Source organism: Ambystoma mexicanum, chromosome 2p, assembly GCF_040938575.1.
Source record: "Ambystoma mexicanum isolate Mex_15411 chromosome 2p, UKY_AmexF1_1, whole genome shotgun sequence".
NCBI classification, from domain to species: domain Eukaryota; kingdom Metazoa; phylum Chordata; class Amphibia; order Caudata; family Ambystomatidae; genus Ambystoma; species Ambystoma mexicanum.
In genome coordinates this window covers 960,729,590-960,746,432 of record NC_090923.1, presented here as the reverse complement: position 1 = coordinate 960,746,432, position 16,843 = coordinate 960,729,590, and positions in this window count along the sequence as shown.

Genomic DNA, 16,843 nt, shown 5'->3' with positions numbered 1-16,843 from the left:
AGAGACAGTCCCGTAGTGCAGGGAAAAGTGGCTGGGCCAAGGACTGAGATCGGTGAGACCAGTGGACCTGCATGCCCATGTGCCCACTACGAACAGTTTTACTTGCTTTTACTAGCTCTTCATTCATTCGTTTATTCATGCATCCATTCATTAAATCTTCATTCCGGTATAAAAGCGTGTAAAGATTTACTTACATTATATTTGAAATTTCCATTGTGTCTCTTCGTAATGCAGTCTGTAAAACGGACCGTGCTCTTGACAACGATTTTTCATATACTGACCTAAAATGAAACTCGGTCTAGTTTCTGAATTTTCTGCCTTATCGTCTCTTACGTTATTGCGCACTCCCTTCAAATGTAGTTCTTTCGGCATGGTCCCTGTCTCAAGGTCAAAAAACAATAGACCCTTATACTTCTAGTGCGACTTGTGGGCCTCATCTGGGCGCTGTCCTTCGCATTCTTTATTTGCAACATCACGTAGTATAGGCATCTGTGAGAACTTGAAGTTTAGAATCTGTCTATGTAGTGCGCCTCAATGTGCAAATGCGAACTTGCTTCTCTCCCAAATGCCACGGCCCGCTTGGCTGGCGTGTTCTAAGTGCTCCAATTTTGTCCCCGTTGTCTGCGAGCTTTGCAGCCCAAATTGAGACATTTAATTTTTGGCAGAAGGTCAGGGAAAGTATAAAGTACCACAGGAGTTGAGTTAAAAGTGAGATTTATTGTTTGTTTGTTTTATTATTTGCAATACGCAAGCCCCCCCTCCGTTAACAGTGCGCAGCATTTACATTTACATGAGATGAGACATGAGAAAAATATATACATACACATATGTGAGGTGAATAGAGAGAATTCAAAGATGACACCCAGCTTGTTCGCCACCCATGATGGTGAAGGTAGGGGTTAGGTTTACAGGTGCACTGTACAATAACATTTATTTACAAAAAGACAATCGTATAGCAATTATTTAAACCGGGATTTGTACTTCACAATCAGCTGTGCTTCGGGTGGGCATGGCACAGTCGCAATGTTCGGTGGCAATGAATCACTGCTCTGCACAGAAACGCCCAAAATTCCATATCTGTGCTTCTCTAACACAGCAACAATAAGGCCTTTCACAAAGTCGAACTGCATTTCACCATAGACTGGTTTGATCACCCATTGCTTACTTCGTTTTGAAAACACCTTAGTGTAGCGAGGCATCCTTACTTTACCCCTAGTCCTAGATTGTTCACGTCCGACATTGCTGTTATGGGCCAAGACCGCTAGTAGAGTGCGATGTTTCATGCCCCGAAAGCTAAAATGCAAGCGCTTTGGCCTGTACTTTAGGCACATATTGTGGAACACCTCCAAATCTCCTGTGTGACAGAATTCGGTCAACCCTCTCAAATCTCTTGATAGAGTTTTGTCGAAAACAATCTTCTCAATGGCTTTGTGTGTCGGTGAAGATGGAATCAACCACTTCTTCTTCCGTGCCTCCTCTGGGGACAATGGGCCATGTTCACATTGGTGGAAATGTTCATTTGCTGTCCAGCGGTGAACGTTGGTACAGTGGTGCATCAGTGACCGCCATTTTTCAAGTAGTATTTCCACTGACCCCTGGTTGGTGATAGAATGTGACCACTGCAAAATACTTTCAAAACCTTTTTTTTTCCCTGCAGCCGAGATTTTCTTATTGATTGATTTAGCAAGATGCCATACGTCAAATTGATGTTTAATATGTGGGAACTGCTCTCTCATTGTCTTGGCAATTGAAACATGTCTATCCGTGGCTATGAGGTCGATGTGCATTCCCCTCGATTGTAGATATTCCACTGATTTTATAAAACCTAGTTTCTCCATGGCCACTGCGGATGTTCATTGTGTTACCTGCACGACCACCAAACTCACAATTTTCTTACTATCCATGTCCTGAAAGTGGTAGGTGCAGTACTTGGCAGAAAATCCAGGGCTGTCGCACTGTCCATCGCCGGCTAGCCGGAATCGTTTGCCTTCAAATGTACTTTCTAGAGACAATTGTTCAATTTTCCAAGCATCATTAATGGCCGGAAACAGATAATCACGTTGGTATATGTAGTACAGCGCTTTAGAAATGAAATGGAGTCCCACAAACTGAAAGAAAGCCTCTCACTTTCTAAAACTGGAGCCACTAAAAAGTGATGCAGCTGCACACAGTAGATTGCCTGCTGGCAGTTTCCCCAGCATCGGTTGTGCAGACCATGAGAACCTATGATTTAATCTACAGGCGGCATTTATTTTGACGTTACTGCCTTTTATTTGACGAGTCACATTAATCAATGGCTTCCCACATACTTTCCCTCTAATGGAATGCACACATTTCAGCATACTTATAATTTCCATCAAACAACTGTCGAATACAATGTATTTGCTCTCTTTCATTAGACTGTCATCCTGCGTCAATGTTGTTTCGGCCTTTGACGTTGTGGAGATTTCAACACATTGGAAAGTAATATCGCTGATATCAAGTTCTGATGCGTCTATGGATGCAGCGGCTGGTTCATTCTCTGTCATTTCAACATCTATTACTTCAACATTGATGGGAGAACACAACAATGTCGACAGGTTTTTTGGTGGGAAATTTTTGGCGGGTGTAGATAGTGTAAATTGATCTGCAACTACTTCAGAGCTATCTTCAATACATTCAATAACATCTTCTTGTGGTGGTGTGGTCGCACTGTAGCTATGGTCCAATGCAACTTTGCTGTAGTCTCCAAACACAGTTAATTCATGTTCTGGCCGTTGGACATGAGCATCTCGAGCCTGAACACGCCTCGCCTCAATTCGCGCCTTGACACACTTGTGTATAGGCGCGTTACAAATGCCAATCATATCATATCAATTAATAGTTCCTCCATAGTGTACACGGTCTGGCAAGCCACATCTCTCATTCGCTTCACTGTCTGTGTGTGTATAGTTCTGACACCCACGGGTAACTGGAGGAGAGATTGGAAAAGGGATGTTGAGTTTAAACACAAGATGGAGTGTAGTAGAATTGACTGGAAAAAAACATAAAATAGTCCCCAGCACAAACATTTTTTTAAATTTATGAACTGTTTGTAACTAACCTTTTTTGTTTTTTTTTCTTTGCAACTTTTTTGACTTGACCTTCAACATCTGCACGCTGTAGCTCCGATTCGTTTCGGCAAGTCCTCCCTTCCTCTTGCGCTGCAACGACTATATTTTCTGTATCCGCATAGACAGCACGGAATGAGGCTCGATCGTCTCCCTGAAACATAGTACTTTCATTACTATGTATAAAAACATTGTTAGCATAAAACACACGTGAGGACGAACACACAGGTACATCTCAATAGCCAAACACGATTTAAACATTGTGTGCAACAATCAAACGGCAAGTATTCGACCAGTGATGATCTATTTCGATGGAACTGTCAGTATCCATACCTCTGGCTCTGCATGGACTGCCATGAATGGTTGTATTGGAGAGGAGGCATCCGCATCTCCCTGAAACACAGTACTTGCATTAGTATGCTTTTCAATATTGGAAACACAACACACACTTGGGGTCGACGGCACAGGTACATATAAAGAGATAACCACAAATGATGCATTGTCCAAAAGAATCAAGGAAAATCCAAATATGATCACATTTCATCGACTTATTTCAACGATTCCTTTACATCTGCATCATCTAAATGAGATGTTGTGATTGTGGTGGAAGCTCCGTCGTCTCCCTGAAACACAGTACTTGGATTAGTATGGTTTTCAATATTGGAAACATAACACACACTTGGGGTCGAACGCACAGGTACATATAAAGAGATAACCGCAAATGATGCATTGTCCAAAAGAATCAAGGAAAATCTAAATATGATCACATTTCATCGACTTATTTCTCCGATTTATTTACATCTGCATCATCTAAATTGGATGTTGTGATTGTAGTGGAAGCTTCGTCGTCTCCCTGAAACACAGCACTTGCGTTAATAGGGAAGAAAGTATAGCAAATGGAATCACGTTATATGATCACGCATGATGGAGCTGTCATTATCCATACCTCGTGCTGCTGAAGAATATCTATGGATGTTGCAAATGCAGTGCGCACTTCCGAAAGCTGTTGCGCCGATTCGTATACGCATGGTCCCGCTTCCACTTCCCCTGGAATTACTTGAATGTCAGTCTCTGCATCAAGTGCAGGGGTTGACGCTCCATCAACTGCCTGAAACATAGTACTTGCATTAGTGAGGATTACAATAGTGAAAACATAACACACACCTGGGGTCGACAGCACAGGTACATATCAACGGCTAACCACAAATGAAACATTGTCTAGAACAATCAAACAACAAGAATTCCAGCTCTGATGATGACGCTCGATGGAGCTGTCAGTATCCATACCTCCTGCTGGTGAAGAACATCTAGAAATGTTGTAGATGTGGCGGACGCTTCAGCATCTCCCTGAAAGACAGTACTTGCATTAGTATGGATAACACTAATTATAACTGAAAACAAACACCAGTGGACGATAACTAAGGTGTATATCAATTGGAAAGCACTAACCAAACATTCGGTAAAATAATTACACAATAGAATAAAACTATTACTTGACATGCATAAAACAAGTCTGTAGCGGATTAGCCTAGTAAGATTACCTGATACGCACTAGAAGTGGTTGATAACTGCGACCGCGTCAAGGATGTAGAATGTTCTTGCTTCAGGTTCAAGGGATAGTCAAGAAGTTGTAAAGGTAAATTAATGATTGATAATGAAATGCCAATATTAAAAATAGCGATGTAAGGCGACAGAATACTTGTAAAATGCTCAATACAGCACAGTTCCCTGTTCCCATATATATACATTGCGTTTGTGGGTTATGAAATCGAAAAAGAATATATTGGTAAATGTCATTATTCAAAAAACTATACAATCACATCAATATCGAAATTATTACAAGGGATAGAACACCTACAATATCAATTAATCCGTTCGGATACCAACACACTACCCCAAGGCCTAAAGCTAAATCCAGACACTTGACTTGCCGGTGGCGGAATGTGGACGAATAGAGTGGGAATAGCGTTTGAGCAATTTCCGTGTCGTTCGCCGTTTATTCTTCTTTGTTACCCAAGATGTTGTGTACATGTCCAAGGAAAAGTGCCGGCTGCAGATGCGGTATCGATCACCCCTCTTGTCCTGTAAGACTTGTTGGACTCTACTTTCCAGCTGATCCAGCGGATATCAGCAATGTCTGACCCATTCTCTTATTCGATCAACAGTTTTCGGGAATACATGCATTGTAGTGCCTTCAGATTTCGCATGGGTCTTCGAAGGGCAACTGCTAATCGAACAGGCAGGCATTGTTGATAAATCTGAAAAGTAAATATCGACATTATTATGCAATCTTCAAGAATAAAGATTTGATACAAAAGTAAATGAATCATACAATGATCAATGCAAGGTCTGTTTTGGTCGCAGGAACTATACCAGTTCATTATGTGCGGCTTAGTATTTGCATACGTTGCAGAAATGTATAAATGATGTGACTAACAACTGAACATGTGACTCATCCCTTGGATGTTCTGTATTGCACGAGAAGGAAACATGCTTACATCATAGACTGGACCCCCGAAGGATGCAATTCGATGACAATTGACACAGATGAAAATAAATAGATCTATTGATAGCATAGCAATGGAAATTCAAGTCAATAGCAATGAGACCAATGAACATAGCACTATTGGGTACTCTACTCGCAAATAGATAGAAATTTAAAAATCTGCGAAATATGACCAGGATACATGGCCTTACCTTGACCAACAAACAGTTGGATTCAGCAAGCAGAGCAGTATGTTGCGGGAGAATAGGTGGATGGCCACAGGTAGCGCACTGATGGGTATGCTCGAAGCGGTCACAGAAGTTCACGGATAGCACGACGACGAGCAGATTAGCATAGATCTCAGTGGTTCCCAGGTAGCACGTTCAGGAGTTGACTTGCAAAGCACAAAGATGTTCTCATGAGACATGTCGAGTGGTTTTTAAAGTATTAGAAACGGGGGGGTGTTTGTGAATGAATGACGTATGTATGTTGTGGTATTAGGGGGGCGGCCTGCTTGAAGGGGAGGCCTGCATGGAGACACGGGTTCTGAGGAGGCCTTGTGACCGATGGTCCCTTGGCGTGGGGCACCTTTTGAAGTGTGCATGTAGTTTGGCACCTTGGCCTTTCGCGCCCCTGACAGCCCCCCATGCCAGCGCGCATCCACCGGCGCGAACCGCCTTTGATACAGGGGGGTGGGATGGATGGGCCTGGAGCGTGCAGATAAGGCACAGGAAGACTGCTGAATGGAGACACACTTATGTGGATTGCAGGGGGGCGGCCTGCCTCAGGGGAGGCCTGCCTGGAGATACGGGGTCTGAGGAGACCATGTGAACAATGGCCCCTTGGCGTGGGACACCTTTTGAAGTGTACATGTAGTTTGGCACCTTGGCCGTTTGCGCCCGTCACAGCCCCCCATGCCAGCGCGCATCCACCGGCGTGAACCTCCTTTGATACAGGGGGGTGCGATGGATGGCCCTGGGGTGTGCAGATAAGGCACATGAAGACTGCTGAATGGAGACACACTTATGTGGATTGCAGGGGGGCGGCCTGCCTCAGGGGAGGCCTGCCTGGAGACACGGGGTCTGAGGAGACCAGGTGAACAATGGCCCCTTGGCGTGGGACACCTTTTGAAGTGTACACGTAGTTTGGCACCTTGGCCGTTTGCGCCCGTCACAGCCCCCCATGCCAGCGTGCATCCACCGGCGCGAACCGCCTTTGATACAGGGGGGTGGGATGGATGGCCCTGGGGCATGCAGATAAGGCACAGGAAGACTGCTGAATGGAGACACACTTATGTGGATTGCAGGGGGGCGGCCTGCTTCAAGGGGAGGCCTGGCTGGAGACACGGGGTCTGAGGAGGCCATGTGATCGATGGCCCCTTGGCGTGGGACACCTTTTGAAGTGTACATGTAGTTTGGCACCTTGGCCTTTCGTGCCCCTGACAGCCCCTCATGCCAGTGCTCATCCACTGGCGCGAACCGCCTTTATATCAATATATAGTATATCGCCTTTATATCAATGATAGTATATCGTTGCTTATCAATAACAAATGCCACATACCGGAGATTCTTGTGAGCACAGACCCACACTTCAACCGGTGTATTATAATGGTCAAGACCCTAAGGCCTGTATAATCCAATGGTAATTGTTAGTATAGATATATGTGTGACTTTTACAGAGACATAACCTACTGAAAGACTTTGAACAAGTGTTATTTAGTGCATGCATTATCGAGAATATGTTATGTTAGCTTAGATAGATAGTGACCACCCTGCTTCACAGCGACCAGACCTTCACCCATTCGGAGCACAGATGTCTGACGTCCATCCTTGAATGGAGACACACTTGATTCATTTAAAAAATCGAAACAAACGTTAAAATATATGTGGTGTTTTATTTTGTATCGTATTTTCATGACACAAAAATACAAGACTTTAAAGATTATACAGGTCAGGTTGCAGCACAGCGAGAGAAAATCCCCTGTACTGACCGCTGTCACTCGGGAACGTTTCTCTAATGGCACGAACGGCACAGGCGGGTATCACTCTTCGAGCGCGGTGTCCAAGCCTCCCGTGGAGCCACCATGTAAAGGAACGATAGGCCACCAGCCTGTACCACCTGTGAAAAGGAATGAAACAAACTGTTTTTAAATGACCAAGATAAGTTTAATAAACGTTTGTTGTCAATGACAATTCTTGTAACTAATGGCATTCTGCACGGACAAATGCTATCTAGACAATGCACACTATTGAACGACTTACATGCGTTACAATGATATGTAGATGTAATTTTGGATATAGTAGAAGAACATGAAGTAGGAGTGGCATGACATGCAGAGTATACTTACTTGTTACTCGGATTACGAGGACGAAAAGTTGCGCGAAGTTCGTGCATAAGCACCATCATTATTCTCAACACGGCCCGTGTGAGGCAGGCTGCCCTGAAGTCTGGCAGCTCGGTGATGCATTGCGGTCGTGGCTCGCCTTCTGAAATGTAGGCCAGGCATCCCGAGTTTTCTCGGCAGCAGCAGTTCTCGTCCTCAGTTGGCATTAGCTCGCACCGATTGCATGTGCACCAGGTGGAGACGCCGTCCATTCAACTAGGCCCAGGCTCTTCATCTGTTGATTCGTCCTGCCAACTGCCGTCCGAATCCCCATCGTTTTCGCGTGCTTCCCTTTCCAGTAGTTCCTCCTCGGTATACTCGGGCTCGTACATGTAGGGCATTATTGTAGCCATTGTGTGTTAAACAAACTAAAATAATTTATAGCGGTGGTACTGGTATCTGTTCACACAGGCTACAAGCGGCGAAGGTAGCTGACCAGAGCACTGAAACGAGTCACAGAATACTCAGAGAGAGGAATGGAATTGAAAATCTGCTGCTGTGTGTTGTGAAACGGTCTGTTCATACTTATTGAGGAAAGAGGCGTCCTGCCATTTCCATGGCGACACATCATTAGCTGAAGCGCAGCGAATGTTGACACGAGACGTGCTTTGGCGTTGGGAAATGGGCGGTACGAGTCTGCTGATGACAGGCTCAGGGGCGGGGGAATTGATTTAGTGCCGCAAAAGCAGGTCAGCCAGGGCGATCGGGGAAAAGATAGAATTATCAGAAAATGGCGGCTCCCTGGTGCTTGTTTTCGCGTGCGTTTAATGGACGAAAACTCGGGTAAGGTCCATAGGAACGTTTTCTAAAATCGAGCCACTTAGGCTTAAAAAAACATGGCCGACCCGTAGGGACAATAAAAAATGTTACTAGACCATGCCTTTAAGTCCCCTTACCATCTTCTTTCTTGCTTTAATCAGAATGATAAACAAGTAGCATTTGAAGGCCAACATTAGCAATCTACGAAGAGGTTATTTCTCTTCTAGTATAGAAACAGGATACTTTTTATCAGTAGCATCCAGGAAAGTATGCAACCTGTAGTATTAATGCAGGACTGTATGTAAAAGGTACATGTAACCCAGAATAGGCAGAGAACTCACATTAGCTGCCTCAGAGAATGCAAAAGTGCTCAAGCATGGATAGAGTAGACCAATTGTAAGGAAGGAGAAAGCGACACATAACATGGATAGTGAATGCACATTAGAAGCTACCAGGAAGGTGTCTCTATCCAGACAGATTGAGATTAGAAGTGGGACATGGTTTTCAACTAGTGCTGCCATTAGACATCGAGGGAACAGGTGCTTGTTGTGTGCAATATATCAATGCACACTATTATAGTGGAAGCAACCCTATAGCCAGTGAAACCCTGAGTGAGGCTTTTATTAAGATCATACTCTGAGAAGGAAATCACTCTGAAGGGTTGACAATTTTGAAAGGTTTAGGGACTGGCAATTCTGAAAGCTTAGGCAATGCAAGATAAAATTAGTGCCCAGGATCACACATTGCTTAAGGGGTGAAGCTGGGATTTGTGCCAACTGCAATTTCTGCATTTTAACATTTTCAGCACAGTAATGCAAGAGATATTATATGATTTGACCAGGATCACTACTATCGTCTGCTGGCAAAGCCAGGATACAAGCATGAACATGTTTGTTGCAAAGTCTTGAATTTGGATACTTATTCACCTCTTGGATTAATAGTTTATGCTCATCTTTGGAGGGGACTGCCTAGGTTTTAGAATGCCCCATCTGAACAAACCAATTTCTAGACCTTCACCATACGAATGACATGTTAGTTTTTATAGCAACCCCTATCTGGTGCAGGAACATTGCTGATAATAGCACCTCTTATGCTGCAAAACCAAGTACATATGCAGGTAGGTTTATAAGCTTCAGGCATACTGCCTCATCACGAGTTTGGCGGTAACCCTTAAATGCAGCGGTAATGCTATTACTGCTGCATTTAAGGGTCTGCCAAATCACAGGCTTGGTGGGTTTACCCCCAGCTCTGAGCTAGCGGCAAATCCGCCACGATTTTGCCGATTTTCAGCGCTATTAACATCGGTGGTAATACCGCCGGCGGTAATAGCACCGAACATGCCCCATTGGGCCCAATGGGGAATGGGGAATTCCAGAATGGGCCCAATGGGGAATGGGGACTTACCGTTCTGCCAAACCCATGATCTGGCGCTAATAGTGCCGGGGGGTTTGACAGTAACGCAAATAGCCCCGACGGTAATACCGCCAGGGTTAGCACCCAACTCGTGATGAGGCCCATAATAAAGGTTCAGCCAGCCTGGCTGGACTGTGCCTGGAATGTGCTCTTCTAATCTTTCATATGAACACATATCTCTGCAATGAGTGCTTAACACACTGAGATAACTTCTGAACCATTGTGGCACTCATTTTATCAATATGGATTTCAACTTTAGCTATTGCACATGATCAACATAATTCCGACAGGAAGGAAAGAATGCTACAGAAGTTGTGCCATAAGGAAAACACAAACTATGTATTCCACAGTGAACCCAGAAAGCATTACATGATTAATTGATCAAGGCAAAATGTACTTGTCAAAACAGAAAGGCACTAGGTTTAGTACCCCAGCTCATGCCATAACATCTCCTGGCATGTGCTATTTAAGTCTGGTGAACAATGGAATCTTACTTTCGATGAGGCAGCCTTGTGGGGGGCCCCCTCCAAGGTGGGGGCCCTGGGCAAGTGCCCCTTTTGCCCCCCCATAAAAACGTCTCTGAATACAAGTCAACCCAGGCCATAGCAAAGAGAACTTTCATAGTGTCTGCGATACAATCTTACCTAGTGAAATTCCCTAGCCCTTGGATTTGAAGACAGTCATGTTATTACATGTACCTATCTTGTTTAGCGGTTATAGGACCCTACCTAATAGTACCTTGGGTGAAACGCTACTGTAGAATGTGCACCAAGAAAAAGGAATCCGGAAACAATAAGGCACCTCCTTACCTAGTGTAATGTATTAAATGCTAAGCGAAATTTATTCTTGAGTCGATTCGTACATACTTATTCCTTCCGATGCTTGAAACTGATATGTTCTGGGGGTACTCAAGCCATCACTGGTCACTGCAGTGATAGCACGGTGGCAGAAAATTATTATGCTACAGAAGGAAGTGGTAGATAAAGCAAAGTAAAACACAGTGAGCAATAGCGAATTTTTTAGATTATGAAATCTATGAATGTGAATTGTAATAATGACATATGTAAATGGTATTTTTATCTTTTGCATATGCTATTTGTTTCTTTCTTGTTTTTTGTATTTAAAGAGGTGTGGAAGGTTATTTAATAGCTACAACACACTTAATAAATAAAGAACTTATTTTTTTTCATAAACCCTGGCACCATGGACCTCCACAACATGTTACCCTCTCCTTGCCACAACCGCTTCTTCTCGTCACTCCAGTCTCATTCCTATTTGAACCACCCCAACCATCCTTGACATCATCAGATACCTTCCCCACGCTTCCTGCACTGGTTGCGTCACTCCACATAATCTCGCAGGTAGTTTGGTTTCTTACCTTGTCATCCGGACCTTTTGTTAGCCATCCATCTCCTTCAGCTCCCTTCTTCTCCATCTTCTAACGCTTCCTTGTTTGACCCAAAAAATCTGCTAAGTTTCACAAAGGTAGCGGGCGCCCCTCTCTCGCAAGAACAGACATGATAACCTGTTCAGTGGTTATTAACCACTTGAGAGTTCGCAGCCACTGCTTTTACTCACTGTGCCTTTCACAGATAGGAAATATCCATTTGCATATCAGTCTTTGTCCTGCCCAGGGGCAGTCCAGCACCGAAATACAATGGCAATTCCAATCTGAACGAGAGTACCACCAGCAACCCCATACACGTGTTTCACCCTTGTTGGGGATCATCAGTGAGGTGAAGCTGATGCCTCTCTAAGCACAGTGAGAGGGAGACCACGTCTGGTTGCCCCCAGGAGACCTAGGCTAAGTTGTGTTGCCTTAGTTAAGAATGATTGACTTTGTCCATTCCTCTCCATCTCTTCCCTATATACCATCACCCTCTCCATGTTCCACGCTCTTGCATTTGCCTTATCTACAGCATTGTGCAACACCTTTGTCACTTGCATTCCAAGGACCACCTCAATACACCTCTCCTAAGTGCACTTGGTAATTGTAGGCATACCCATTCTCCAATTCCAGGATATGTGGGCTCCTGGACACCCACTCTATCATATGCCTCTTTGTTCCTCAACTGTGTTTCCATTATCTTACTATCCACTCTCTCCTTGTCCACAATTATCGTCTTAGTCCTCTGTAACCATGGGGGTGTCAATTGTGTATTTTAAACTAAGAAGGGTCAGATCAACTACCCCTTTCTAGATCAGCCCACTGTAGAAATGAGGGGGTGGTGTTAAGTCTATTTTTTATACATAACAGAAATGGACATAGCAGACATGGCAGCAGTGATACTTAATATAAACAATATTTATTTAAATACTTTGTCTAAAAAAGATTTTTTTAAGAATTTTTTAAGAATTTCTTAAGAACACAGATGAAAAAGACTACAGACAATTCGGAATTTCAATTTCATCATATAAGCAAAACAAATACTCAAATGTAAGGTTAGTATGTGACTGTGAAAGATATAATTATTTTTTTGTCAACAGATCTTTTTCTAGTTTACACATTTATTTCAATATAAACTTTCCAGATGGGTCTACATATGGTCATATGTTTCGGCCTTTTTCAAAAAAGTTTAGATGCTATCGCTGGCATCATTCTCTAATATTTTTGGCCATCTTTAGGACAGGGGTTGGTTTGGAATTCAAACTGTCGTCTCACAAAAACTATAAGTAAAAAGAAATAGTCCCACATTAAAACATGCTACATTAAAAAACTTTTAGAGCAACTCAACTGCCATGTCATATAGTTAAAAAGCTAGTGTGGTATCCACCCACCTGTAGCTTCCAAGTGAAAGGGTCTGATTGGAAATGTGGGTTATTTTATCAACAGGAGTCTCTCTTCCTATTGTATCGGAACCTCTCTTCTCCAAAATCACAGTTTGGGTTTTCTTAATTTCCCATCTAAAAATGTGTTGTAATACAATGTTTTGTTTCTTATTTCTAAACATCTATGTTATTAGAAAAAATAAATGTAGGCGGACAGCTTTACTAACTTGTCTCTCTCTTTCTTCTGAATTCATATTATGTTGAATCCAGCGAATTCTCTGTTTCCGTATTGTATGGCGAAACAGGAAAAAGTGTTGTCCCGCAAGTATTTTTCTATGGAACATATAAAAATTCTGTTAAAGGCCTTGTTATAAGGTCTTTACAGTCACAAATTGTTGTATTGTCTTTGTAATTGTGCATCATTGCAAAAGTTACTTTAGAACGTGAGTGTTTGCATTTAGCTCTTTTTTATTTATTTATAGACTCGCCGGAAGCTCATCCTTTTGTTTTAAATATTTAAGGCATGTATAATATCACTCTGTCTTTTTGATACAATAAGGAGTTCAAGTTATGCCACTGTCAGCTCAAAACCCAGTTTTTCACCAGATTTTCATATCATAGCTGGTCACACCCATTTACCATGGTATATTTTTTGTTCTTCTTGTTAGCAAAAGTCCATCTTGCACGACGCAGTTTTTTATCACCCTAGTGCTAATGGACAGGACGTCTACTTATTGTGATATTATTCAGTTCTTTATCTACATGATGGTGCTACACTTTACGAAAAAAATAAATGGCAACTTACCTCTATACTAGTATTTTCTCTTTGTATACGACCGCTATCGGAACTCGCACTTGTTATATCTGCACGGACCCGTTTATTCGGCGGAGGCTATGTTTTTATGCGTCATGAAAATTCTACCCCTTCACATGATCTTGCCTCCCAATGGATGACACCCTGATGTTAGGTCCTTATTACCGTGTCGGCCATTTTGGAAGGTATTCACTACACATGTAGAGACGATCCCAGGCCGCAATATAGATTATACATCCATATTCTTTTGGTGTACATATTATCCTTCTGGTGAATGCGAAGGAAGAGTTGTTACAGCGGCGTTTTGAACAACATTAACATACAAAATAAATAAATGACTCATCTTGCTTTTACATATTATCAATGCTGTTCAAAACGGAGCCGGTGGTACATCTTTCTAAAGGATCATGCCCATAAAAAGAAACAAACCAGTGTTTTTGTATCCGTTGGTTGTAAAGGTTCACAAAAATAAACCCCACTCCACCGAGGAATTTGAACCTTATTTAACCGTATTTAGGTTACAAATCGATTTTTGCTCACATTTTCTTAAGATAAGGTCCCTATTACCTCCATGTGGCGTTCTTTTAATGGTTTATATAATGAACCAAAATATCTAAGTCAGTTTGTGCTGTGCACTTGCATAGTGGGCTACCAATGGTTTCTTTTCAATTAGATTTTTAATACAGGAGCGATGCTCGCATAGTCTTCGCCTGATAGGTCTCTTTGTCTTTCCAATGTATATGAGGCCGCATGGGCATTATTATTTTCGGTTAGTACTAGATGCAGACATTCCAAAATGAATGCTGTAGGTACTTGGTTTAAAGTATTGGTACGTTTGTCTAGATATATTTGGACCACTGTTATACAATCTATTTGTGGAATACCTGTGTATAGGGAGGTGACATCAAGTGTCACCAAGATGTCATTTGGAGCTACAATGAATATTTTCCAGTAATTTAATCATGTTCGTTGTATCTCTCACATGATTTCATCTCATATATGAAAGGGTGCAGGAACCAGTCCACATACACTAAGAGGTGTTCAAGAATGGAATCTATTGCAGCCACAATTGGTCTTCCTGATGGTCTAGTGGGGTTCTTGTGGATTTTCGGAAGAATGTAGAAGGCAGGTATGATCAGACTTTTATTTATTAGAAAACTTATTTCATCTACATTAATCTACCCTTCATATTCAGCATGGTCCATTAGACACTTGATTTCCTCTTTTAGTCTCATTGTTGGGTCAACATCTATTTTGCGATAGAACATATCAGTGACTAATTGAGTTTTCACTTCGATGTTATAGGCCTCTTTGTCCCAAAGGACAATACATCCTCCTTTGTCGGCAGGCTTTATCATGAAAAGATCATTTGCTTCTAGATCTTTTAACGCCTTCCTCTCCATTTTGGAAAGATTGTCTTTTGCATGATTTTTTGACTTTAATAAAGAGTAGGTGTCATTAGTGACGCTATTTTCAAACACCAAAATGGTGGGGCTTACCATTGAAGGAAGTGGGCAAAAAGTAGAGCATATTTTTAGACCAGTTACACTTGGATCTCTATTTGAGATCTCTGGGTCTCTGAAAAAATATTTAAGTCGGATAAGTCTAAAGAATTTTGGCAATTCAATCTCCGTCGGAAAATTATTGGCTCTGCAGGTAGGGACGAAGCTGAGCCCTCAGCTGAGCACCTGTATTTCTGTCTCGGTGAGGAGATGACTCAAAAGGTTAAAGATAGGTATCACCAATTTTGGACTGGCCCGTTCCAATTCCTCGTTTGCATGTGTGGAGGTCCTTGCTGTCTGTTCCAACCTCCTTTGCCCAGTCCTTGAAAAAACTGTTGTTTTTTCTATGGCTGTGCTGTATTAGAGGAGCTTGCAGTTGTACTAACTGAATCACTACTAGTGGTGGTATTACTAGTATTTGAAAAGCTTACAAACCGTTTTTTGAAATCTACTTTGCCTTTTGTATTTTGATTTTGTTTGTTTAAGTCTTCGTAGTATGTATCCACAAGATATGGGTAAGTCTTTGTTTCTCTGTAGCTCTCAACATCCTTCTTTAATTCCCATATTTTTTTGTGACCCTTTCACATGGAAGCTACAGGTGGCTGGATACCACACTGGTTTTTTAACTATATGACATTGCAGTTGAGTTGCTCTAAGAAAGTTTTTTAATGTAGCATGTTTTTAATGTGGGACTATTTGTGAAACGACACTTTGAATTCCAAACCAACCCCTGTCCTGAAGATGGCCAGAAATATCAGAAAAAGGCCGAAACATATGACCATATGTAGACACATCTGAAAAGTTTATATTGAAATAAATGTGTAAACTAGAAAAAGATCTGTTGACAAAGAAATCATTATATCTGTCACATACTAACCTCACATTTGAGTATTTGTTTTGCTTATATGATGACATTGAAATGCTGAATTGTCTGAAGGCTTTTTCATCTGTGTTCTTAAGAAATTCTTTAAAAGATCTTTTTTATACGGAAGATTTAAATAAATAATGTTTATATTAAGTATCACTGCTACCATGTCTGCTATGTCCATTTCTGTTATGTATATGAAATAGACCTAACACCACCCCCTCATTTCTATAATGGGCTGATCTAGAATGGGGCAGGTGATCTGACCCTTCTTAGTTTAAACTATTTATCCCTACATCAGACCAACCCCCCGCAAACAAAAAATAGGGATCATCCCATATAGTGCTACTACTGGTGTCAATTGTGTATACAGTCTCCTTTCCCGACTGAATTCAAATGGAACTATACCCATTTTTTACTGTGCTAGAAATCGGTATGCTACCAATATCTCCTGAACAGCTTCCTTCCAGTCCTTCTGATTGGCCACCACCCATCTTACCATCTCTTTTATTATCCAATGGAACCTTTCCACAGCCCTGTTACTTTCAGTGTGTTATATCGCAGTAGTGCGGTGTGGGATAGCATTGTGCTATCAGAAAAGCCTCCATTTCCAATTATTTAAATTGCACTGCATTATCGGACAATACTATGCTAGGGTAGTCATCTCTCTGAAATGTCTCATTAAAAAAAACTCACCACACTCTTAGCACTCATATCCAGAGTTATTTGTACTTCCACCCACCTTGTCAGCAGATCTATTGTTG